Source organism: Phyllostomus discolor, chromosome 5 (assembly GCF_004126475.2).
Source record: "Phyllostomus discolor isolate MPI-MPIP mPhyDis1 chromosome 5, mPhyDis1.pri.v3, whole genome shotgun sequence".
Taxonomy (NCBI): Eukaryota; Metazoa; Chordata; class Mammalia; order Chiroptera; family Phyllostomidae; genus Phyllostomus; species Phyllostomus discolor.
In genome coordinates this window covers 137,030,400-137,057,292 of record NC_040907.2, presented here as the reverse complement: position 1 = coordinate 137,057,292, position 26,893 = coordinate 137,030,400, and the positions used below count along the sequence as shown (strand labels likewise).

The following is a 26,893-nucleotide window of genomic DNA, read 5'->3' as shown; positions in this document are numbered from 1 at the left end:
TTTAAATGAGTCTACAATAGGGATGTATATGTATTATGTGTGTATATGTGTATATACATATAAGAAAAATGGACTCCTCAAAAATTATATATCACATACCTTTCTTTAATAATAATTCAAATTAAAGATTTTGCTGAATTGTTTCATATAAAGGGTTTTTTTCCCCCACATCAAATTGCAGATGTAAAAGGTAACATAAGAATGAACAAAACTGGACAAAATTGGAGTGGTTGAGTACAAAGTTTCATATTCTATTTTTCTTCATATTCCTTTTTTAAAAGAATACCAACTTAGTCTTCATCATTAAATTTTTCAAGATTTAAGTAATTTACTTAATTCATTTTTCAAATTGATACATGGGTTCACTTTGGTGATATGTAATTGATTTGCACAATTACTATATTTCTGTTTAGCTCAGATATAAAGTGAAAGCTCACACATTTTGTGAAGTACTAACTCACCATAGAATTGACTTGTAAAATTGCTACTAGGCTTCCAGAGAAGAAGGAATAAGACCATCTTATCTTCCATGCCTCCCTCTATTTTAAAGCTTTGTTGATAATGGAGGAAATGGCAGAGGAGAGGGAAGGGAATAAAGAATACAGATATGGAAAGAAGAAAGTGTACCTTGGATGCAAAGATGCATTTTCCATACCTTCTCTTCCTCTCTAATTTTCCACCTATTGCCTTCTGTGTGAAAGCAAGATCATCAATCAATGTTAACAGGTTATGCTGTGTATTTCTCTGTATCCTCCAAATATTTATAGGTTGTATAAAAGGTAAATCACCAGCCTCCATGAAATTTATAAATTGCTAACGACATGTTGTTTCTAAAAGGTTAACATAACCACATTAGTTAAAGTAAATTTAGGAAAATTTATGATTGAGAGTGGTATCATGTATCAAGGAATAAATATCAAGAAATACACATGCACCTGCTCACACACAGATACAGAAAGGCATACAAACATACACCTGCACATTCATATTTCACATAAATACCCAATAATTTATTTAACTCTTACCCTGAACTAAGCTAGATAAATATAGGTAGATTACGCAAAACTGGAGTTATGTGTCTAATACAAAATTTCAAAATTAGATACCTCATTATAATGTTCACACAGTTAGAGTTTCTTTTCTATAGAAAATAATGGTCGCTTTTGTTTCATAGTCTCTAGAAGTTTTCTGCCTACCACAGTGCTTACTTATATAAGAAATAGCTCATAAGAGATATGCTTTTTAACATAAAGATATCTTTCCTGGCTAAAATAACACTGTAAAAATTTCATATCAAGTATAGGTTTCAGCAGTATCTCAGTGTTTCATGAGGAGGAGAAAGAACTTGAGATCCAGTTCTGTTCAAGTCCAACTTCTCAAAGTCATGCAGTTTGCTTTGTGTATTTATTAAATATTAGTCAAAGAGAGTCAAACTGGTAAAAACAGAAGAAAAATGTTTGTCCTTTAATAATGCATACAGATTTATTTGTCATCAGTGGGAAAATGCTCAAGGCCTATCAATTAAAATTTTGGAAAGTTTTCCTGGATTGAATTAGCCAGTTATGTCCATTTTAGGAAGTATGTGTATAGCACATAATCTGTACAATACCACTTATATTATTACTTAATTGTATAGACCTGTGACTATATTATAAATATTTCCATAAACACAGAAAATGCCAATAATGCTGTTTTTTTACCAGTGAAATAATGTGTAGACATTGCTTACACAGAATATGGAATATGATTTCCTCTAAATTCACTACAAAGGACATACTGATGGTGAGTGCTCTTATGTCAGTGTCTGCCTTGTATTTAGAAATTTATCCTTGATAGAAAAGATATTGAACTCTGGGGAAATCTGGAACACATATTCCAGTTTTAAAATTGATTAGATATTCTCAAGTGAAGTGAACCTTGCTTTTTATGAGTCTTGTCAAATTCCTCCCAGCATAGTTATAGAAAGATATTTTGCCCTCTGTAATAATAATCCCATTATATTGCTACCTAGGAAGAAGGAAATGATACTTATTATGTTTAGAGGAGTTTCAGCACACACAAAAAAAGAGTTGACAGAAGTTTAAAGTAAAATGCACATAGTTATGGCCCTGGCTGGCGTACCGTAGCTCAGTGGATTGAGCTCGGGCTGCGAACCAAAGTGTCGCAGGTTCGATTCCCAGTCAGGGCACATGCCTGGGTTGCAGGCCATGACCCCCAGCAACCACACATTGATGTTTCTCTCTCTCTCTCTCTTTCTCCCTCCCTTCCCTCTCTAAAAATAAATTTTAAAAATATTTTTAAAAAATTAAAAAAAATGCACCTAGTTATGATTATATTCCTGTTCTGATCTCATCTACCTTTCTATAGAAGAAAATGGTAATATCTCCTCCTCATGAAATTATCTGTCATCTGACTCTTTTTGTCCTTGAGCATTTCCCCCAGAGTGTCCCTTTCAACCATATTTAGGAACAACATCAGATATAAGATATAAAATTACAGTTCTCATAAGTTTTGCAAGATTGTGGGTGTTGTATATACATTAATATTTTATGTAGTTTTTGTTTTGAGGAAGAAAAAAAATCCTGTAAATAAATCTACCTATGTGATAAATAAGAGCTACTAAGAGGAAAGACGAAGGAGTCTCATATAAACACCTGTGGGATCCATGAACTCACTCACAGAAATAATGTCTGAAGTACATTCTTTCCAGAATCTGGTGTTTTTCTTTTAAGTGTAAATTTCACGCTCCAGGAAGAAGATTATTTAGGGTACTTCAGAATGTTTTGCAAGAATTCTTTCACACAGAATTCTCAGGCATCGTCTTAAAAGATATTTTAATTGACTTAGATTCAAATCTAAAACTATTTCCTTTATGGCAGATATTCCAACTGCAAAGTAAGCTTTATGTGTGTAGTTCAAAGATTGCAGGGAATATTTCACAAGAAACAGCCGGTGTGTGAAAGGGGACCATAGCTGTGCCATGCAGTGCTTGTGCTGTGTTCTTTGCTCTGCTCACCTTGCAATCATCTCCTGCACTGCAGACGATATAAACGAAGGCTCCTGCTTGTTGTCTTGTCACTAAGTACTCAGTCCCTGTGTGTGCTTTTCACTTACGAAAGAAAGTCACTCCTCATAAAATTTCATCATTTGAAATTTTATCAACTACAAAAATAAAACTACATAAATTATGTTCCTCTCATTTCAGAATAGTGAATGACTTCTGTTTAATCATAAATGCCTTATGTAAAATTGTGTCTCTTATGTCCTAAGTTTGCAAATTGGGCAAGAAGACCTAAAATGTCTTTAATTTGTCCTTAAAGTGCTAAATTGCCCTTGAATTTCTTTATATTTCCCAAATCTATAATTGCATGATTTATGTTATTTTAAACATAATAAAACATATATAGAAGTCTAATTTCTTGATTAAATACATCCTATTTTTATAGTTATTAGGTATTGAGCATTTCCATATCCCAATTATTTAGCCAACTGCTTCACATGTATAAATTCATTCACACCACCATTCCACACATTTGCTATTTTTGCTAATTTACATACATACAAAGTGTAACTTCGAGTGGGGTTCAAGAGACAAAAGTATAGTTTACTACTTGATAATCAGTAGTAGAATTGTGAATCAAACCACATGAGACTTATTCTAGAAATTCTCTCTCTACATATATATGTACACACATACACATATATTCTAGCTTACTATAAGTAATTTTGACATATATTTTAATGGATATTTTTATCTGCCATGTAATAAATTATATATATAAACATATATTCATCCTATAAAAGTGATGTAACTAACTCAACATTGCCATATCACATATTTGAGCTTTTTTCAAAAGAAACGATAAAATTGTACTAAACTATTTAAATCCTTTTATCATATCCATCTTCATACTATGAGACCATTATATTCTTGTATCATATCTTGAGTTTTTAATCATACTTATGGATATCTGGGAAAAGAAAATAGGTATGACTATATCTAATGAGGTGAGTGACAGAAGATTTTTAAATGGGTTTTTGCTATATTAATGAAGTCTGGTACATGATGAATTTCAATCAGTTGTTTTTTTTTAATGGCTCAATTTAGGTTAGGACATATCATCTTAATTTTTAATGAGACATGATACAACATGTTAGTTCAGAAACTCTCTTCAGTTCTTAAGTCTTAGACCATCCCCTTCCTCCCATTGGGTTGCCTCTACTGTTTCAGCTCTTCCTTAGACCGAAGACTCTGTCCACTCTGACCTACAGTTTCTCTTCTCCATGCAATTAATTGTCTTTCCTTTCTTCCATCCCTACTCAATTTTTTAAAATGTGGTGATTTTTATGCTGTAGTACATTTAAAAAGAGTTATGTAAACATGAAATTCAGTGTCAAAAGATAAGGATGAGAAATGATACACAGCAGTATAGATGAAATGAAACTTTTAGTTTAGAGTCTAATTGAATAAAAGCTATTAACATAGTGCTATGTAAATACATTTTTACAGGGTATGTTCCCAATTAATTATTTTTGATATTACATATAAATTATACACACTTGGAAATTATTGGAGGATCAGATAATCACTATTCATTAAGAAATAAACTCTGCCTTAAAGAAGATGAGGTCTACCAATACAGACTGAAATATGCACAACTGATTAGTGACAGAAGACAGAGTGTGTGAATGTGCAATGGGGAGGAACAATTACCAGAGACTCAGGGGGTCAAAGGATAAATATGGAAGTGAGACAAGTTGGGTTTCAATAGCTGATTAGCATATCAGCAAGCAGAAAAGAGAAGAAAATTCAAAAATTAGAGCAATAAGTAGTAAAACAAAAAGGTGAGTGTGTGCAATGTGTTGCAGAAAATAAGGGGAAACAGTCTGATGAAAATCAACTGAAATGTAGGTGGAGTTCAAGTTCACATGAGTCCAGATTTGGAAGGCTTTGTATGTCAGACAAAGAACTTGGCACCATTTACTGAGATCATTCCCAAGCAGGGCTTTCTACTTGCACATTGTTATTTAATTTCACTTAGTGTTTTCTGAGAGAAAAAATGTAGAAAGAAAATAAACTTGTCCACATATGTCTTTTTACCATGCAAAATACAAAATGTTACATGAACTTCATAGAAAAAAATGCACATTTTTATAGCTTTGTTATGTTTTGAAACAATAAAAAAGCTATATTTTTCATAAAACAAGATTTTTCCTTTTAAAATTTACAAAGGTAATATATAACATAACACTGGAACAATTTAAGCATTAGCCATGCATAGTGAGAAAATTAGAAAAATATTTCTTTATAACTAACTCATTCTCATTCTGTACCTAGAAGTGATAAACACTTGGTATGTATTATGATACATATTTTGCATATTATGCACAAACATTTTCCTTATGTAAATGAGTTATATACAATGTTCTGTATCTTAGAATTCTTTTTCATTTAATGATATCCCATTGCTCACTATTTGTGGTAGTATAAAACTGACAATGAACCTTATATATTCTGCCTAACTTTTGTTCACAAATGAAAATTTTAGCTTAGATTTTAAAACAATAAATGCACACACACTCTGCAGATTTTAATTAAATATATTTCTCTTCAATCATCTAATATTTTTTCTTTTTAAGATTACCTCTTAAATGGATTTGTACTAGCCTTTTATCATAATGTTACCTTTTTGTAGTGAAACTTCTTTTCTTTTTTCCTCTAATTCACTCTTTTTTCTTCTTCAAATTTCTCAACTGCAATTTAATATTTTTGACCTAATATTTTTCTTTTCATACTTTTCTCCAGGCTTACATAATAATATTTAAACAGATATGTTTTTTATATATATTGACATACACCCACCATTACATACACTGACATATACTTGGTCTTGTTTCATGAAAGTGTGTTATATTAAAGGCAGTTTCAGCATTTTGCTCTTATTCTCTAATACATAATGCAATCTCTTTTAAGTAGGGCTACTTTGCCTCATTAATTCCAAAGATTTATTTACTGGTTTCCCATATTTATAATTCCCAGTAAAATACAGAATTAGTTTCACATGGAATTTGTGGAATAATTTAGCCAGGATAACACTTTTAAAATATAGAGTCCATTAAACAAGAAAAACATATTTTCATTCACATACAAAGTTCTGTACAATCCTGAAAATTGTCTAAAACTTTTTAATATATAAATGTTTGAACCTTGTTATTTTCAGTTATTTTCTTTTACTCTTGCATGATAAATAATTTCCTTTATGTGTGATTTAAAAGTTAATTCTTTTTTAATTTTGCTATTTCCTTATGCAAATAACATGGACATATCCTTGTTGCAAAAAAGGCAAACAAATCAGAATTATCTCAAGAAAAAGTAAAAAATGCCCTTGAAGATTTCCATAAAGTTTCATTCCTCTTCTCTGGCTTATTCACTCATAATATATTTATTAAGCACCTACTATTTGCTTGTAACTTTTTTAGACATTTAATGCCTATCAGTGAGCAAAACAAAGATCCTTGACCTTCATATGAAAGTGTGCATGTGTGTATGTATTTATAGAAATATATCTGTCAATTTAATATGCTTAGATTATGCATATGAATATATAGGGTGGGGTAAAAATTGTTCATATAGAAAATAATACAATAACTAATAAATAATAAATACTAATACAAGTATAAACCCTATGTCTTGTGTACTTACAACTGTAAACACATCTTTGTCCCATCCTGTGTATCACATTATATATACACATATACCACCTTATACATATATACAAGTATTTATGTAACACATGTATACATTATGCATTTAATGTAGGAGACCGTTCTGCATGGCATGGGCCCAGCTCCCACTCAGAGATGCACAGGACCCATGCCCACAGATAGGTTCTCCTGTGGGGAATCAGGCCTGAATGTGGCTAGGCCGCTTTGAGTCTTACTCTTGCTAAAAAACTCCCTCACCCTTAATTGAGGACATCTACTGCAAAGTAACTTCCTAAAATCCATGCTAAACCTTCCAAGGATGAGTGTAACTGGTTCAACCACTTTTGCCTTTTTATTTGCAAATATACATCTTTTGTGATGTGATTAGCAGCATTGGCTCCTTTGTTCTCTGTAAAAGATAACCACCTAAAGTGAACCTGTGCATAATAAATGAGGACCACCATGTAATGTGCTGAGAAACCCAATAAAGGCCGGTCATGGCAAGGGCCAAGGCTTTTGCTCACCTTGAGAGAAAAGCCATGCCGTCCCTTTCCTCCACCGGACTCGGTAGTCTGTGTGAATATCTCATTTCAGCTATAATGATGTGGATACTGCAGGCCAGTGTCTGCATCAATTTAATTGTACATATATTAGTATAACAAAGTACTTAATCCTATAAACATAAAACTTCTATTTTATCCATATTGCTATGGGTTTTACATAGAAAGGTAGCAAGATGCTGAATTCTTATAATTCATGTTTCATAGAACTTTTTTACTTATGTTCTGATTTGTTTTAATGGCTGCATGTCATTCAATATGATAGTTTACAATAAAAGTCTATTTTACCAGTATAAAATATGAGGTAATTTCCAAGGTTTTACTCTTGTAAAAAATGCGGCAATAAGTACCTTGGTATATATATTTTACATGCACACATTTTTCTTCCCAAATAAATTGAATAGCATCAATTTGAGAAAAATGTATTGAAACTATATTGAATTTGGGCTACTGACATTTTAAAATGTTGATTCTATCCATTCAGCAAAATTATATCTGTACATATAGTCTTAAGCCTTGTTTCAAAATTTGAGTAAAGTTTATACATAATATGTTTTTAACACTGTTTGATAAATTTTATTACAGGTATTTTCTAGGTTATGTGAACTGATGTACTTAAATTTATTTATGCCATTTCATTTTCCAACTTATTATTGCTGATATAAGCAAGCTTAATATTAATTATAACCACAATAATCCTGTAAAACAAACCACCACAACAAAGTCAGTAGCATGCAATAATCATTTGTTTAGCTCACATATTTGCATCAGTGAATGGACTTGGGCCTGGCTTTTGGTAGCTGGCTTGAATGCAGCCACTTAGCTCTGCTCTTTGTGCTTCTCCAGCAAAAAGCAGGCCAGACCCACCATGTTCTTCTCATGTTGAGGGTTGGGGTGCAAGAGAATATGAGGAATCCTCAGGCTCTCTTAAGGCTGTGTTCAGAATTGCCACCTTAGTCTTCCACACTAGCCTGTTGTCCAATGTAAGTTATGTGAATGAAACTGAAGTCAAGGATTAGGAAAAATTACTTTATCTTGTTAGTGTGAAAAACAGCAAGGTCATTTGGAAAAGAGTATGGATACCCTATTACTTGGGAAGAAATGAACATATTTTACCACAGTTGGTCCTGTTGTTTCCAAATAATTACTGCCTGGGTAATAATAGTTTTTATCCTTTAGCTAATACAAATGTCTCAGCATATCAATTTGTAAAAAACAAACAAACAAATAAAACCCCAAAAAGTTAGAAATATCAATACTTGTCAGAAGTCAAGGAAGCATCATTTCTTCCTTTTCATGATGAATTATGTATCATCACATAATACGTGTGGCTGTCTAACAACATAAAAAGTGACAAGGAGACATTTTAATTAAATAAGTATTTTTAAGAATGCATACATAGGCCTGGCTGGCATAGCTCAGTGGATTGAGCATGTGCCTGTGAAGCAAAGGGTCACAAGTTTGATTCCCAATCAGGGCACATGCCTGGGTTGTGGGCCAGGTCCCCAGTGTGGGGCACACAGGAGGCAACCACACACTGATGTTTCTCATCCTCTTTCTCCTTCTCTTCCCCTCTCTCTAAAAATAAAATAAACATAATCTTTTAAAAAAGGAATGCATACATAAATATATTATTTATATATATGAGAATATATAACTATCAATTCGTAGTGGTACCTCCAGGTCAAATTCATTACTACAGGGATCATTGTAGGCACTTCTCCTTGCTTATCTATAACTTCCCAACAGTGAGAAATCAGCTCCCACCATCTGCCATCTATTCACTTAATTGTTCAGTGCCTATACACACATACAATAGTAAAAGAATTGTTACCTATACTCCACGAGGCACAAATTTAGCAACTAGAGTATATTGTTTATGTGCAGCATTTTGTCTTTAGTTTTACAGACTCCAGTCATATCCAAAGCTACTTGTCAGTATGCTTCCTCTGCTCCTTTCAGTGAAGTTTTCTCATAAATTGGTAAAATAGTTAGGGTGTTTTGTCATATTCTATATTCAATCTTGAAATTCCCCTAATACTACATGTGATCTTTAAATTTGTATGTATTAATTTTGACTCAGTCCATAAAGTTCATTTGGATTTTGATAAATGCTTGGTGTCATCTATCCATTACAGTATCATACAGAATGGTGAAACTACCCTAAAAATCCTATGTGCTTCAGTTACTCAATCATCCCTCTTCTCACTACCCTCCAAACCACTGGAAACCACTGATCTTTTTTCTGTCTCTACAGCTTTGTCAGTTTCAGAACATCATATGATTGTTACCATAGAGTATGTAATCTCAGACTGGCTTCTTTCACTTAAAACTAGTATAAATTGAAGATTCATTGATTTCTCTTTGTGGTTGAATAGCTCATTTCTTTTCATCATAGAATAATTTTCCATTGCATGGATGTACCACATTTTGTTTATGTATCCCCCTTTGAAGATCTTGGCTGCTTCCAGGTTTTGGTGATTGTGAATAAAACTTATAAACATCTGCATACATGTTTTCATGTGAACATAAATTTCCAACACCTGGATATATACCTAGAATATCTGTTGTTAGATCATATGGTATAAATTTGTTCAGCTCTTTAAGAAAGTGCCAGAATATCTTCCAAAGTGGTGGTTGTACCAGTCTGCATTCCTGCCAGCAATGAACCAGAGTTCCTGCTGCCACACAGCCTCACCAGCAGTTGGTATAATCAGAATGTTTACATTTCAGCCATTCTATTAAATGTGTAAAGGTACCTAATTGTTTTTATTTTCAATTTTATATTGGCAAATGATGTTGAGCATCTTTTCATATGCTTATTTGCCATATGCATATATTCTTTAGTTAGATACGTATTTATACTTCTTGCCCATTTGTTTTCTTATTATTGAGAGTTAAAAGTCCTCCATATATTTTGGATGTACATTTATGAGATATATGTTGAAAACATTTTCTCACAGTCTTTGTCTTGTCTTTTCATCCTCTTAATAAAATCCTTTACAGAGCAGAAGTTGTTTAAAATTTCTTATTAAGTCCAACTTTGATCTCATTGATCATGCTTTTGGTGTTGTCTGTCATTTTATTCTATTTTATTTCTAAATTACTCACACTTGTTATTTACCATTTTTTAAATCATGATTTCTATTGAGACACTCCTGTTACGAATTTCATTGTCACTTGTTTCTTTTCCCTGGTTTCTTATTCCTATCTTAAAGAAGATTTAGGGAGCAGTAAAGTTTGTGTTTGTATGTTTATTTATTTTTCATAATGTTTGTGTTTTATCCTCATAAAGGAGTCATGACTGGGATCAGAGCCAGATTCCAGGTGACTGTTACTCTGTCTCAGCATTTTGAAAGCATTATACCAATGTCCTTGTTTTTTAATAATTCCTAATTGTTTCCTCCTAGTAGGTTATCTTAATTTTTCTGATATTTAAAATATTAATTTGTCTTCCATGGTCTGCAGATTTCCCATATTGTATCTTGGTGAAATACTATTATCTTTACTTATCATGATATTATTTTTTTACTTCAGGATTTTCTCTCCAACTGAATATGAGAATTTCTGTCTTTCATAACTATGTAAAATTATCAACCATCATTTGCATGAATATTACTTTTTAAATGATTCTTTCTCAGTTGTCCTTCTGCCACTTTTATCATGGGCATGTTGAAAGTGAATATTTTTTTCAGTTCTTTAACTTTTGAACTGAGTTTCTATTTTTTACATCAGATCCATTTAACAGATTATTACTTTCCTTTTTATTTTATTTTTATCTGATGTTAATTCACTATTTTTATTTTAATGACCATAGTGAAAAATTGTCAACATGGCTTTGTAAACATGAAAGTGTACATTCACTAGAAACAAGTAATCCCTAAACCATAGATAAAACTGCTCTAAGAAATGGAAAAATTATAGAGTGAAAAATAAAATGAATGAACTAGAGTTACATGCATCAACAATGTTCAATAATAAGTACATAACTTTAAGCACAAATACACAAAGAGAAATACACAAAGTATGTTTCTATTTATATAAAGACAAAATAAAATTAATAAACATATTTATGGATAAATTATAATGTAGCAAAACATTTAATGGGCAAACCAATCATTAATACTGAATTTGTGAGTGGTGAACATCTGAAGGGAGTAAATGAGAAACTTGTTGAAGAACATTCAGGAGAATTCACGGTCACTGGCAATGCTCTGCTCTTTATTCTGAGTTAAAGGTACATGGGATTTATGGGTGTCAGTCTGTACATATGCATTATAAATATGAATGTATATGTGTGTGTTTATATTTATGTAGGTAAAGGAGGGACAGATAAAAGATGACACATAACTTTATCATAGGAGGTGTGTAATTTGAAATATTTACTATTATCTGGAGCTGTTTGCTGGTTATATGCACAGCAGATATTGAAATGCAGAGCTTGTTTTTTACAGATATTGCTTCATTGCCTTCTGTTCAATTTTATTGTCACTTTCCAATATTTCAACTTTAATGGACCACAGTCTCCCTGTTAGTTAAGAAAATGGAAAAGGTCCAAGTTTATTAAATCAGTATACTTAATTTAATGGTCAATTTAAAACCACTTTTTAACCTGACAATGGCTCTACATATTTCTTTAGAGTTAGATGCATATCTTGCTGACATTTTTATTTAATGATAACTCTATAACTTGCTACTTAAAAGAAATATATTCTGTGTAGCTGAAGATGTTTGCTAATAACCCTGGCTTTTACTATGTATATACAATAAGTATTCAATAATAAATGCAGCTCACCTTAAATTGTATGACTCTGAACTTCACTTCTAAAAGGAAACAACTCATTAAAATACTGAGTGCTGCATTTTACTAAAGCCACTTGCTGAGTGCCTATTTGAAAAATGCCTCTGTGGTATTATTCAGTGTGAATTAATCTGACCATGCAGTTCTCCTAGAATATCCAAATTGATGTAGATACAAGAAAATAACACATAAACTGATGAACATCCAGAAATAAATTAATGAGTATATTATCGTGAGTAATGAGTTAAGAACCATATAGGAACTTGTGCAGAAAGAAGCTTTGTCCTTTGACAAATGTTTGTAAAATATTTATTTTTATTTATTTTTTGAAATGAATTTTATTTACACTTTACCTCCCTCTTTTAACTTGAAATATAAATACTATATTTTACAATTTTTGTGGGACAGTTAATTTAAAAAGACCTGCATAATAAAAATAACACTTTTTTCTTTTATCATCACTCAGAAATGAAAACAGTTTAAAAATGTCTTCTGTTTAAAGAAAAAAAGTGTATTTATTTCTTCAAATTATTCAATTATTAGTGTTTAGGTGTGCTCATGCACATGCATTCAGTGTGATGGTTTATAGATTACCACCATTAAAAACAATGAGAGACTGAGACAGTCACAGGAATCCAGAAATACATAGACTTCTAATGATGACCTACCAAATACAAACATGCCATTGATCAGTGAGTCACTGGGGGTCCCTGTGTCCCCTCAAGTGTGAATTTGGGCTATTTAGTTTATCACTCCAATGAAAGGATAAGTTTTGAATGTTTAGTCATCATTCAATTTCAGAAAATTGTTAACATTATGGGTATTTTTGATTATAAAAAATGGTAGAAAGCTGGCATAAGCAAAGGGAAACAAAGTTAATAGCAGCATAGATGTATTTTTTATTGTTGTTCAAGTATGATTGTCTCCATTTTCACACCACCATGCTCCACCACTGAACCCATCCTCACCTCCCACCCTCAAACCTACCCCCTTTGGCTTTGTCCATGTGTCTTTTATACATGTTCCTTGATGTCCCTTCCTCTATTATCCCTCTCTCCCCTCCTCTCTGGTTACTGTCAGTTTGTTCTTTATTTCATTGTCTCTGGTTATATTTCACTTACTTGTTTGTTTGGTTGTGTAGGTTCCACTTATAGGTGAGATCATGGTATTTGTCCCTCACTGCCTGGCTTATTTCGTTTAGCATAATGCTCTGCAGATCCATCCATGTTATTGCAAAGGGTAGGAGCTCCTTCTTTCTTTCTGCCATGTAGTATTCCATTGTGTAAATGTACCACAGTTTTTTGATCCATTTACTTACAGATGGGCACTTAGGTTGCTTCTAGCACATGGCTATGAACATTGGGGTGCATAGGTACTTTTGAATTGGTGTTTCAGGATCCTGAGGGCATTTTTTCATTTGTTTCATACATTAATTTATTGTTGTTCAATTACAGTTGTCTGCATTTTCTCCCCACCACTCCCCCCGCACCCCATCCAAACCTACCTCCTTCCTTTGCTTCCACCTTCCTTAGGGTATTTTTAATAAGAACAAAAGCACCAACTGGCAGTGCACTAAGATTTGAGTGTTAGTTTTCTATTGAATTCTATAAGTGTACATTGTTGGCTCAGCTAAAGTTTAATAGGCTAAAAATAAAGATTTTCGGTATCATGGTATTGATTTCTTTAGAGAAGTAAATAAAAAGAAAAGGGAAGGGGGTATAATATAATTTTTTAAATACATGCAAAATGCCTTTTGTAGTTTCAAATAAAAAACATTAAAAGTAATCTCAACAACATGACCATGTTTTAACATTAAAACAAGAAGGTAGTGAAAAAGGTATAGCTATATAAAAAGTAGGAGGGGCACGCTTGGGAGTTTCCTAAATAGTTATCAAACAAAATAGCTAATTAATCAAATGAAGATACTGACTCACCAGAAATGACGACCCTGAAGCTAACTTTTAAGAAAAACTGTGTGAGATGATTATTTCAGGTTGCATAATGTTCTGATAAACTTGGACAGCCCTTTGACAGTAGCTTTTCTGTAAGCTAAACCACTGACAAGGGCCATTAAAAACAAACAGAATATACACAAGTTCCCCTCAGAGTTCCTGGGACAGTAGGATCTGGGTTTTACTTACCAGAGTTATTGAGCTAGGATGGATATGCTTTGAAGAAGAAAAATCACAAAAGAATTTGCTATTTTTAATGAACATACAAGCTTGTTTAATTCTCATTTGCAAATACCTGTTTTAAAATGGAGTCAGGAAGTTTAAAGTTTCATCTTACTGCAGAGAATGAAAAATTTGCTAGAGAGACCTGAATATTTGATAGGTCAGTCATATTTCACTGTGTTGATCAATTATCTCATAAAATCTGTTCCTTTACTATATTGTGATGAAAATTATTTTAACTTAGAAAGTCATATGTCATATGAAATGCATGTTTCACTTTTATCTAATCTGACCCACAGAATACATAATTTGACAAATAACTCTTACCTTTTTGGTGCCACCTAAAAGCCCTCACCATTTTCTTTCATTTTAATTCTTGTCTAGCTCATAAATAAGGAAACCATACAAGAGTCCTGACCTACTAGACAAAGTTACACTGCCTACCTCACTGAGTATATAGCCATGATAATAAAATGTAAAGCCTTTACTATGTTTACCAATTTTTACTATTGAATTTTATTACAGCAGACCCTTTACCTTCTGTATTTCTGCATATTAAACCCATACTTGGAAATTTCCATGTATAGACAATGTTTCATTTTTTTATTCTAATATCAAAGTTCACTTGCAGAGATCCAAATTCAATAAATGTGACTAATTAACAGGCCTGCAAAAATCCAATGCTTTCTGTATATTGCAATAAACTTTTGACATAAAAATAGTAGAATCTAAGGGCAGATAAAGTGCCTCTCAGACAAGGTAAAGGAGTTCATCATCACCAAGCCACTAATACATGAAATGCTAAAGGGACTTATTTAAGAAAAAGAAGGTGAAAACTATGAACATTTAAATGGCAACAAATTCACTACTATCAACAACTGGATCTAAAAAGCAAACTAAGCAAACAACTAGAACAGGAACAGAATCATAGATATGGAGATCATTTGGAGGGTTATCAGCTGGTATGTGAAATGGGAGAATGGGGGAAAAGGTACAGGGATTAAACATAATTGGTAGGTACAGAATAGGCAGGGAGGCGTTAAGAACAGTATAGAAAATAGAGAAGCCCAAGAACTTATATCATGACCCATGGATATGAACTAAGGGGGTAGACTGGTGTAGGGTAGGGGGGTACCAGATGGAGGGGGAAATTGGGACAACTCTAATTGCATAATCAATAAAATATATTTTTTAAAAAAACAAAGCCAGACAGAAAAAAAAGAAAACAAAATATAAGAAATTATGAGATTCAGGGAGAAGGAAGGTGGCATCGGGGTAAGAGGGAGCAGATTTCATTCCTCCTGCACACAGGAGAAAATCCTGTTCAATCTACAGAGTAAAAGAGCAAGCAACCAACACACCTCAACATGTATGAAAATAAGGGACCAAGAATTGTGGTGGGGCCAAAAAATCAGGCAGTGAGAGGAGTGCTGCAAAATGGTAGGGTCCCAGGGACCAGTGCAGGTCCAGGTGGGGGCTGTGGCCCCAGGCTCAGCACCTGCTGCTGGGTTTGCCACACAGTCCTTGGGAGAGAGCTCAGGCAACTGCTCCCTCCCCAGCCAAACAAGGTCTGAGCAGCACTGGGAGGAACCCAGTTGCTAGCAAACACACAAGGGCTGTGAGCATCCTCGCAGTGTGAACACTGGCAGGGTTGGGTCTCACAACAGGTCCTGACCCCCATGGTCACCGGTCTGGCTGGAGAGTTGGGCTGTGGGAGAAGCCAGGCCACTGTATGGAGCAGCAGGCTTGAGTAGGAGGAATTTGTCAAGAGGAAGTAATGAAAAGACAGACACTGTTTAGAGAATTCTCCTGCAGCAATTGCTCTGGCCTCCCTGCCACAAGCCAGGCAGTGAACCCGAGGTTCCATGGAAGGTTGTGCTTGTGTGGAGGACACTGCACACCCCCATAGCACTGGGAAGGGTGAGGCAGTCTGGCCAAGAGCCCATGCATGGGGGTGCACCACTGCACCCTAGCCCACAGCAGTAACCCTGGGGAAAGGCCTGGTTCCCACACCCAGGGCACAGGGGAGAGGTACCATGATAGCTCCCCAGACAGTGTGTGCAGCTGACTGAGTGCAGACCAAGAAGGAAGAAAAGCCATATCAATCACCCCTCAGCCTGCCACAGCCAGCAGGACCAGAAAAAACAGTTTGGCCACTTTGAAACCAAGAGGCTTTTTAATTTTATTCTATTTTTTGAACAATTCTTAATTTTTTAATTTTTATTATTTTTATTCTCTTTCAATTTCCTTTTCCTCTCTTTCCTGCTTTCTTGTTTTATTCCTTCCTACTTTCTTTCCTCCAGTTTCATCTCTTCTTCCATCTTCGTCTGCCTTTTTTTTTTAAATACCTACAAGTGAGACAAAAACCTGGAACTGTGAAAAAACCACAGTTGAACCCAAAGAAGGGGCATCACAACAGCTGTGACAGTGAGACAAATTTCACTCTGCTATTACAGAGAACCCGCAAGTTATTGCATATTTGTATTATTATTATTTTTTCCATTATTCTTACATCTTTTTATTTAATAGTATTTTTGTATTCTTCTTTCTGCATAGTTTCTTTGCTAGGCTGGTTACATTGTATCACTTGACAGGTTTTCCCTGATATCTCTTTCACAGTGTATTGCTAATTTACTGTCTTTTACCTCACCTGTGTTCCATTAGCACACTACTCAAGGTTCTATACTCCTATTCTTGTTATCTAGATCTTATAGATTCTGCCATATGATTGTTGCTGTAATACTATTGTAAATAATTGCTGTTTCATGCAGTTGTAAATACTTCACAACACCCCTCCCAGATCTTAACCTACTTCACAATTTCCTGAACTCTATTACTGTAGTGGTTAACTCTATTCTCTCACACACTACACCTATTTACTATCCTTTACTCTCACCTTACCTCAGAATCTGACCTCCCACAACCTCACTGCTTTCTAAATCCAACTCACAATCCTTCCTTCCCCAACAAGAGTCTTATCTTCTTTCAATCCTTTCTAAAAATCAGCTAGCTGGGTCTGGGTGGAAGATCATGGTTAACACTATACATAGCCAAGGATCTCCTATCTCTTCTCTACTAGCTGCTACTGTAAATATCATAGAATACTATCTTGCTGCCTTAAACCATTTTGCCTTCCCCTTCCAACGGATCACGAAAAAAAGTGTAGGTGGAAGCGGTGAACACCAGGATACCCACTGGAAGAGGAAAACCAATAAAGGACCCACTAATAGATAACAACAGAGGAAGGTGAAGGAGGGAGTGGAAACCACACAAACCTCAATCCAGGACCTATCTGGAAATACAGCTTAACAGTAGAGACAGTACCCAGTATAAACAACTGAACAAGAGCAAGAGAGAATCCTCAAAACCTTATACACATGGAAGAACCAGCTTCAACACAACCTGCCCTCACCAGCACAACAAAATACAGGAGGTGGTGGACAGACGGACCCTCATTTAACCAGCTGGTGGGAAGGAACCACCAAAGAAAGACCCAACAACACTCAAAACCCAAAGATAAACACAGAGCCAACTTAAATAACAGCCTAAGACCAGTGAGTAACAGCCTAAGACCAGTCAGCTAAGACCAGATCAAGGAAACTGCACCACTGAAACCCACTGGTATTCTACCACAGAAGTTCACACCATAAACCCAGGGAGCCAGAACAGATCAGTTTAAGAAGCTGAGGCTAACAAGAAGAGTCTCGCAAACAATGGGAGGACAAAGAAACAATCCCCAAATGAAAGGAAAGGAGGAAGCCTCAGAAAGAATGCTAAATGGAATAGAGGCAACTCAACTATCAGATATTGAGTTCAAAGCAATGATCATCAGGCAGCTCAACGAGCTCACAATGAGCTACCAGAAACTACAGGGAAGCTACAATGAACACACTGGAAAATCTATCAACATGAAAAAGGAAATAGAAACTATCAACAAGGGCCAAGAGGAAATGAAGAACACAATTTCTGAACTGAAGAACACAGTAGAAGGAATGAAAAGCAGGATCGATGAAGCAGAAGCTCAGATCAGCGAGCTAGAGGACAAAGTAGAAGAAAACACCCAGAAAGAGCAAGAAAAGGAAAAGAGGCTCAGAAAGAATGAAGAGGGATTAAGAGAAATGCCAGACAATATGAAATGTAATAATATCCGTATAATAGGGATACCAGAAGGAGAAGAAGAAGAGCAAGGGATAGAAAACCTATTTGAAAAAGCAATGAAGGAGAACTTCCCTAATTTGATGAGAGAAAAAGTCACACAAATCCAGGAAACACAGAGAGTCCCAATCAAGAGGAACCCAAGGAGGCCCACCTCAAGACACATCATAATTAAAATGGCAAAACTTCAAGATGAAGAGAGAATATTAAAGGCAGCAAGGGAGAAACAGGAAGTAACATACAAGGGAGCCCCAATGAGGCTAAAAACTGACTTCTCAATGGAAACACTTCAAGCCAGAAGAGAATGGCAAGAAATACTCCATGTAATGAGAACCAGAGGCCTGTAACCAAGGCTACTTTACCCAGCAAGGCTCTCAATCAAGATAGAAGGCCAAATAAGAAGCTTCCCAGACAAAAGAAGTCTAAAAGAATACAACTCCACCAAACCAGCTCTGCAAGAGATGCTAAAGGTCCTGCTTTAAGGAAAGTAAGGAAGAGAGAGAGAGAGAGAGACAGAGAGAGAGAGAGGAACACAGGTACAAAAATGTCAATGAATAAGTACCTATCAGTAATAACCTTAAATGTAAATGGATTAAATGCTCCAATCAAAAGACATAGAACAGCTGAATGGATAAAAAAGCATGACCCACTCACATTCTGCTTACAAGAGACCCACCTCAGGACAAAAGATCTACACAGACTAAAAGTGAAGGGCTGGAAACAAATTTTCCAAGCAAATGGACAGGAAAAAAAAGCCAGGGTAGCAATACTCATATTAGAGAAAATAGACTTCCAAAAAAGGCCATAATGAGAGAACATAGGCAGGAAAATCTCAGATATTTCACACAGCAGCATTTTTACTGATATGTCCCCCAGAGCAAGGGACATAAAGGAAAGAATAAAAAAATTAGATCTCATCAAAATAAAAAGCTTCTGCACAGGTAAGAGAACAGTATTAAAATAAAAAGACAACCAAATATGGGAAAACATATTTGCCAATGATACCTCAGACAAGGGCTTAATCTCCAAAATATATAAAGAATTTACATGACTCCACTCTAAGAAGACAAGCAACCCAATTAAAAAATGGGCAAAGGACTTGAACAGACACTTCTCCAAGGAGGACATATAGAGGATCCAGAGACACATGAAAAGATGCTCAATATCGCTAGGTATCAGAGAGATGCAAGTTAAAACCACAATGAGATACCACCTTACACCAGTCAGAATAGCCATCATAAACAAAGCAACAAACAACAAGTGTTGGAGAGGTTGTGGACCCTAGTACACTGTGGTGGGATTGCAGACTGGTACAACCACTAAGGAAAACAGTATGGAATTTTCTCAGAAAACTAAAAATGGACCTGCCTTTTGACCCAGCAATTCCCACTGCTAGGATTATATCCTATGAACCCTAAAACACCAATCCAAAAGAACCTATGTGCCCCAATGTTCATAGCAGCACATTTTACAATAGTCAAGTGCTGGTAGCAACCTAGATGCCCATCAGTAAATGATTGGATCAAAAAACTATGGTCCATTTACACAATGGAATTCTATGCAGCAGAAAGAAAGAAAGAGCTCCTACCCTTTGCAACAGCATGGATACAACTGGAAAACATTATGCTAAGTGTAATAAGCCAGGTGGTAAAAGGCAAATACTATATGATCTCACCTTTAACAGGAACCTAAACAACCAAAGAAACAAGCAAAATATAACCGAAGACACTGAAATAGAGAACAGGCTGACAGTGTTCAGAGGGGAGAGGGGAGGGAATTTCAGGGGAAAGGGTTTACAGGAACAAGTATAAAGGACACATGGGTAAAAAACAGGGGTGGGTAGAAAGGGAGGGAGAAAGGGAGGGCTGGGTGGGTTGGCTGGGGTGGGAGTAAAAGATAGAAAATTGTAGTGCAACAACAATTAAAATAAAATAAAAAAGAGAAATTATGAGATTCAACAAAGCTGTGCTAAGAGGAAAGTTGATATGATACTCCTACATTGCATTAGAAGAAAGATCTTGGCCCTGGCTGGTATAGCTCAGTGGACTAAATGCTTGCCTGCAAACCAAAGGGTCACGGGTTCAACTCCCCATCTAGTGCATGCCTGGGTGTGGGCCAGGTCCCCAGTAGAGGGCACATGAGAGGCAACCACACATTGATGTTTCTCTCCCTCTCTTTCTCCTTTTCTCCCCCACCTAAAAGTAAATAAATAAATTTTTTTTTTCAAAAACAGAAGTTCTCAAACAACCTACCTTTAGACCTCAAGTGCATGCCTTTAATGTATTCCCTCTTATATACTTTCTAATAAACTTATTAGAATATTGTCCCTGAAAAGTGTCACAATGGTTTTCAAGAAAAAGAAAGCACTGTCTTAAAGAGTGTCATAATGTTGATTTTCATCTAATAAACTATGAGACAACGAAATTCATAGAATAACCACAATTGTTTTGAAGGAATTGCAAAAACAAAAATATTCTCAGTTTACACTGACAGGAGAAGAAACAGTAGGGAAAGTCCGGATAGGCCTTTGGACTCCCAGTTCTTTAGGCAAGAGGCAGACTGAGAGGGCTTGTCAGCTGCAAACAGGAAAAGGGAAGATGACATAGAAGTGGGCACAGGGACCCCGAGGGCAGAAGGATGTGTGGTGAGTAATTTCAGAAGGTAAGACCTGGACCTTAATCAAGGAACTGGTGATATTTACCTGGAGGGATTTCAAAACTGCTATACCAATTATGATGGGTCTCCTACTTTCCCCCTTGTTTAATTCGACAGTTTGTTCTTATTACAAGCCGTCCTTGGCTTACAACTGCATGTGAGAGATATGTGGGGAAAGAAGAGATGTCTCTTCAGTTCACAGGTCTTTAGACTGAGAGGAACCATACCTGAATATCTGAACTTTAAAAGTCTCATTAAAAAAAATGAATGTGAATCAGATGCTAAAACCTGGACTTTGAGCCTAAATCCGATACTATACTAGATAAGATCCTAAGAAGTGTTACCAAGAGATGAATGTATTTCATAATAGTGCCCCTCCTTGTAGGCAATTACTTTCAGATTTTCCCCCATATTTTCCTTTTGTCTGATTTTAGACTTTATGTAGTGGACTCATACAATATTTATTCCTTAGTGTTTGGATTTTCAATATTTTTAGAATTCCCTTATGTTGCAGGTATGAGTAGTTTGCAATTTTGCTGGCTGAATGGAATTCCATTTTATGAATACATTACAGTGTGTTTCATCCCATTCTTCTCTTGAGAGACATTTGGTTGCAAAGAAGAGAATTCCTAGGAACATTCATTACAAGTCTTTATGAGAACATGTTTTCTTATGCTTAGTACATGTCTAGAAACTATTGAGTCATAGGGCAGGCTTAAATTTCACCTTCTATGAATAAAACCTTTTTCTAAGTAATTGTTTATTACATGTTCCCAGTAGCAAATTATGGGAATTTCAGGAGCCATATATTCTTGCCAACATTCGGTGTTGTTCTTCATTTTAATTTATACTATTCTACTGGGTATGTTTTCTAAGACACTTCTCATAGCAACAGGAGTCATGCTTATTTTGTTTACTCATTTGCCCACACACTTAGGATTATGCCTTAATAGTTAATTGTTCCATGTTGAATGACCAAAGGAACATTTAAAGTATGACTGCTGAAAGAGTCCTGAGGATTTCAATTGTACTCATTTATTTTTTTTTTATTTATTGATGAGAGAGAGAGAGAAACATCAGTCTGTTGTTCCACCAGTTGATGCATTCATTGGTTGATTCTTGTGTGTGCCCTGACCAGGGGCCAAACCCACAACCTTGGACTATGGAGACAACGCTCTAACCAACTGAGCTACACGACCACGTTCTTGATTCAAAGCTATCATTATAAAATTCTAGTTCTGCCAGCTTTCAAATGCGGAACACTAGGCAAGCATTTATCTTATTTCAACTCAGTTTTATTATATTTACAATGCAGATAAAGTTTATAACTTTCTTATGCCATTGCTATAAGATATAAATATAAAGGTCTTTGAATGGTGACTGGGATTTATTTAGTGGTTAATAAATGTTAGTTATTGTTTTAAAATGTATTTGTGTTTTCTGTATATTAAGGGTTTTTTAAAATATTTTATTTGTTTAGTTTTAGAGTTGGGAAGAGAGGGAGAAAGAGAGAGAGAGACAGAAACATCAATGTGTGGTTGCCTCTCATGTGGCCCCCACTGGGGACCTGGCCCACAACCCAGGCATGTGCCCTTACTGGGAATCGAACCTGTGATGCTTTGGTTCGCAGCCCACACTCAATCCGAGTTTCTGTTTTTTTTTTTTTATTTTATTTTATTTTTAGGGAGGGAAGGGAGGGGGAGAGAGAGAGAGAGAGAAAGAGAGAGAGAGAGAGAGAGAGAGAGAAACATCAATGTGTGGTTGCTGGGGGTTATGGCCTGCAACCCAGGAATGTACCCTGGCTGGGAATCCAACCTGGGACACTTTGGTTCCCAGCCCGCGCTCAGTCCACTGAGCTATGCCAGCCAGGGCTTCGAGTTTTTTTAAATAATTATGAATTCTTATAGAAAAAGAATTAGTGAATGAGGAATACTTAATTTAAGATATTTCCCAGAATTAAGTTTCAGTGAAGTGTAAGTTTGGCTTTTATTTTCTCGGTGTGGCTGTCAGTCTTGTAGCTGTTACTGCTACCAGATTCTCACGCCCCACTCATCAGCACACACAGTAGTTGGAAGGTGGCCTTGCAGCATTTCTCCTCCCAACTCTTTCTTGGTAGTCATTTTTTCTTTATCATCTCCACATATAGAAATTGCTGCGAGACCCCAATTTTACCATATCAGCTGCCTTATCAAATCACAACTAACAATGGAAGTAAATTTTTATGGAAAATGGCATACAGAAGTACTTCATTGTCTTTCAAAAATGCATGTTTCTTTTCACTATTACAAAATATTTTATTCTCAAATATATTTAAGCCTGTATTAAAATCTTTAGTTTCTGGCTGTTAACACTACTTGTCTTGCTTTTCAAGGTTCTATTTCCTTTTAATGAAACAAAATGGATTCTTTAGGTTGCATTATGTTAAAAAGATTCGAATGAATGAGAAAACTTGGAGAAACTTAGAAGTAAAAATTCTATGAACTTAATTACACTATTATTGATATTTTAGACATTTTCTTCCAATACTTATGGCCTTAACAAGCACAGCCTACTGTTTTCTTCAACAGTTTTTGCCCATCAGCATGAGCTGTTTTAATTCAAAAGAAGCCTCCATTATCGAGTCTAAGCTCTCAAAAAATGTTAGCTTTCATTCTACACCTGAAAGGCAATTTTTCAGAAGTCAATTAATTTTCTATTTGGCTTTCGGCTGAGTAGGAGGCATTAGATTGTACTGAGAAGTCAACCTGAAGCTACAGAACTGAGTTTTAATTTCCTCTCCTGAACCCAATACAATAGCCTTAATTGGTGACCTGGCAAGTATCTTATATACATAGACTGAGAGGATTCTCTTCAGTGTGGCTACATTTGGGTCTGAACCAGTTGGTGCAACACAAATGTGATTCAACACCTGCCTTAAATTGAGCACTGAAAATCCATACTAGTCTTGTCCACTTCCTCATGTAATTACAGAGCATTAAAAATAAGCTTTCCAGAGTCCTAATGATTGTTTCTGAAATATATGTCAGTTTTATTATTGCCTTTGTGGATAGAATTTGCTGAGATTCTCATTAAAACATTTCAGTTTTCCACATAATCTGTTTATGTTTAGTATAATTATTGATTTATGAATTGATGTTATCCTTAATTAATTTCTAGTTGTTTTCCACTCCTATGTTTATTTTTATCTCTTTCCTTGATTTTTTAATTGTTTCAATATTCTGTCCTCTAACTCAGTTACACATTCTTTCACTAATGTTTTATTCTTTATGCTAAGAAATTGTAACTTGTGTTTTTGATCTATGGATAGCTAATGTATTTTTTTATAATTTCTTCACATGGCATTCATATAAAGTACTTTATTTTTATTAATGCTTTTCTGCTTTATGTGCTATAGTTATCAGATGTTTAGATAGATGATAGATAGATAGATAGATAGATAGATATAAGTAAAATTGTCTCTATTTGCAGAAAACATATTTTATAAAGAAAACCCTAAAGGCTACCGATACACACTCCCACATACACACACACTAGAACTAATGAAATAATTCAGTAAAGTAAAAGCATACAAAACCAAATTTAAAAAATCAATTGCAGTTCTATAACAGACTATATTTTAAAAACAAAGAAAACAATGCCATTCATAATGACATCAAAAGACCAAAATACTTAGGAATAAACTTTGTCAAGGAATGAAAGACTTGTACACTGAATTCTACTAAATGAAAATAAGTTAAAGGGAACACAGATAAGTAGAAAGACATCCCATTTTCATGGATTGGAAGAATTAATGTTGTTAAAATGTCCATAATACCAAAAGTGATCTACAGAGTCAATGCTATTAACATTAAAATCTTAATAGTACTTCTTACAGAAGTAAAAATAAATCCAAAATTCTATAGAGAACTACAAAATACCCAGAACAGCTAAAGAAATATTGAGAAAGAACAAAGCTGGGGGCATCACACTTCCTGATTTCAATATATTACAAAGCTACAGTGATTAAAATGGTATGATATTAACACAAAGACAGGCATATAGCTCAATGGAAGATAACAGCGACTTCAGAAATAAGCTCACACATATGAGGGAGAATCCCAAAAATGGAATTATCTTCTGAAAGTTGGGTCTCATGTAGTACAAGCTTCCCCCACTAGGTGAGTGTTCTAGGAACCCACCTGTATCAGTGTGCTAGTTGGCATAGTTGTGAGAGGCTGTGTTTGACTTTAAAGAATTTTTTTTGAATATTCTTTCAACGTGTTTGCCCATTTCATGATGGGTGATCTACAAGCATTCCCGCTCACACTGCACTGAGTGTTCAGCAGTTTTTGACTAAAAATGTCATGACCCCTATGTGTCACTCTCCCTATTCACCTATTCTCACCTGAGTGACTTTTTTTTGGTTTCCCCAGATGAAAAAAGTCCCCAAAGGCCTGGCTTGTGTAGTTCAGTGGATTGAGTGTGGGCTGTGAACCAAAGGGTCACTGGTTCAACTTCCAATCAGGTCACATGCCTGGGTTGCAGGCCAGGTCCCCAGTAGGAGGTGTATGAGAGGCAACTACACACTAACATTTCTCTCCTTCTTTTTCTCCTTCCATTCTTCTCTCTCTAAAAATGAATAAATAAAATCTTTTTTTTTAAGAAACCACTCCCAAAGGGAAAAGTTTTGCCAGTATGGAATACATGAAACAAAATATGGCGGAAGTACTAAAAGGCATCAAAATTAAAGAATTCCAAACTGTTTTGAGCAGTGGAAAAAAAATCTCAGTAGGTGCATTGCATCAAATGGAGAGTACTTTGAAGGTGACTGAAGTTTAAACATGTAAGAATAAATAAACAATTTTTAATAAATAAATTCCAGGATTATGTCTGGGTCCCCCTTCATAGGCAGGGAACCAATATTTGACCAGAATGCCAAAGCACAAGCAACAAAAGCAAAAAGACTAGTGGAATTATGTCCAACAGAAATCTTCTGCACAGCATAGGAAATAATCAAAGGTAAAAAAGGCTACATATAAAATTAAATAAAATATTTACAAACCATATATCTGATGAGATATCAATTTCCAAAATAGGTGAGAAACTTCTACAGTTCAATAAAGTAAAAAGTAGTTGTTACGGTTCAGTTACATGTTGGTAAGAATGGATGCAAGAATGGGCCCTGGCTGGTGTGGCTCAGTGGATTGAGTGCTGCTCTGCAAACCAAAAGGTTACTGCTTCAATTCCCAGTCAGGGCATATGCCTGGGCTGTGGGCTGGGTCTCCAGTTGGGGGCTTGCGTGAGGGAATAAATTGAGGTATCAATGCATCTCTGGTGCATCGATGTTTCTCTCCCTCCTTTTATACCTCCTTTCCCCTCTTTCTAAAAATAAATAAATAAAATCTTTAAAAAAAATAGAATGGATACAGTAATGGGAGACCTTGATAGGTCATGGCTAGGATTGGTGCTTAGAGCAATCAGTATTAATTATTTAAAATATTAATAATTAAGAATATTAATATTCTTTTAAATATTTATTATTTTCCTTTATCTTGGTTGAAGTATTTATTCAGTGTTGTTAATATGAGTTTCTAATAAATGAGCTTTAATCTTGTTTCTGCTTCCCCTAAAATTATACTTTAAATTATTATATTGTATTATAGGTCAACTCCCAATTGATCACATTCTACATAAAACTCTTTCGTTAAAGTTGTACATGAATATTTCACCCATATAACTCTGATATCATAGTTTATGTGATCTTGGACAAGTTATCTGTATTTGGGAGCTATCATATGGTGATTTTTTAAAAAGATACATTCAACCAATCTAATCTACAATTAATTATTTCTCCCTAATCTCTC

The 26,893-nt window shown here is 35.0% G+C and overlaps 1 long non-coding RNA gene across 2 annotated transcripts in view; it reads right to left on the bottom strand.

Moving 5' to 3' along the window:
• The window catches only part of LOC118500841, a 327,925-nt gene that overhangs the window by 36,507 nt on the left and 264,525 nt on the right, over positions 1-26,893 (bottom strand). The gene's annotated exons all lie outside the window — the stretch shown is intronic.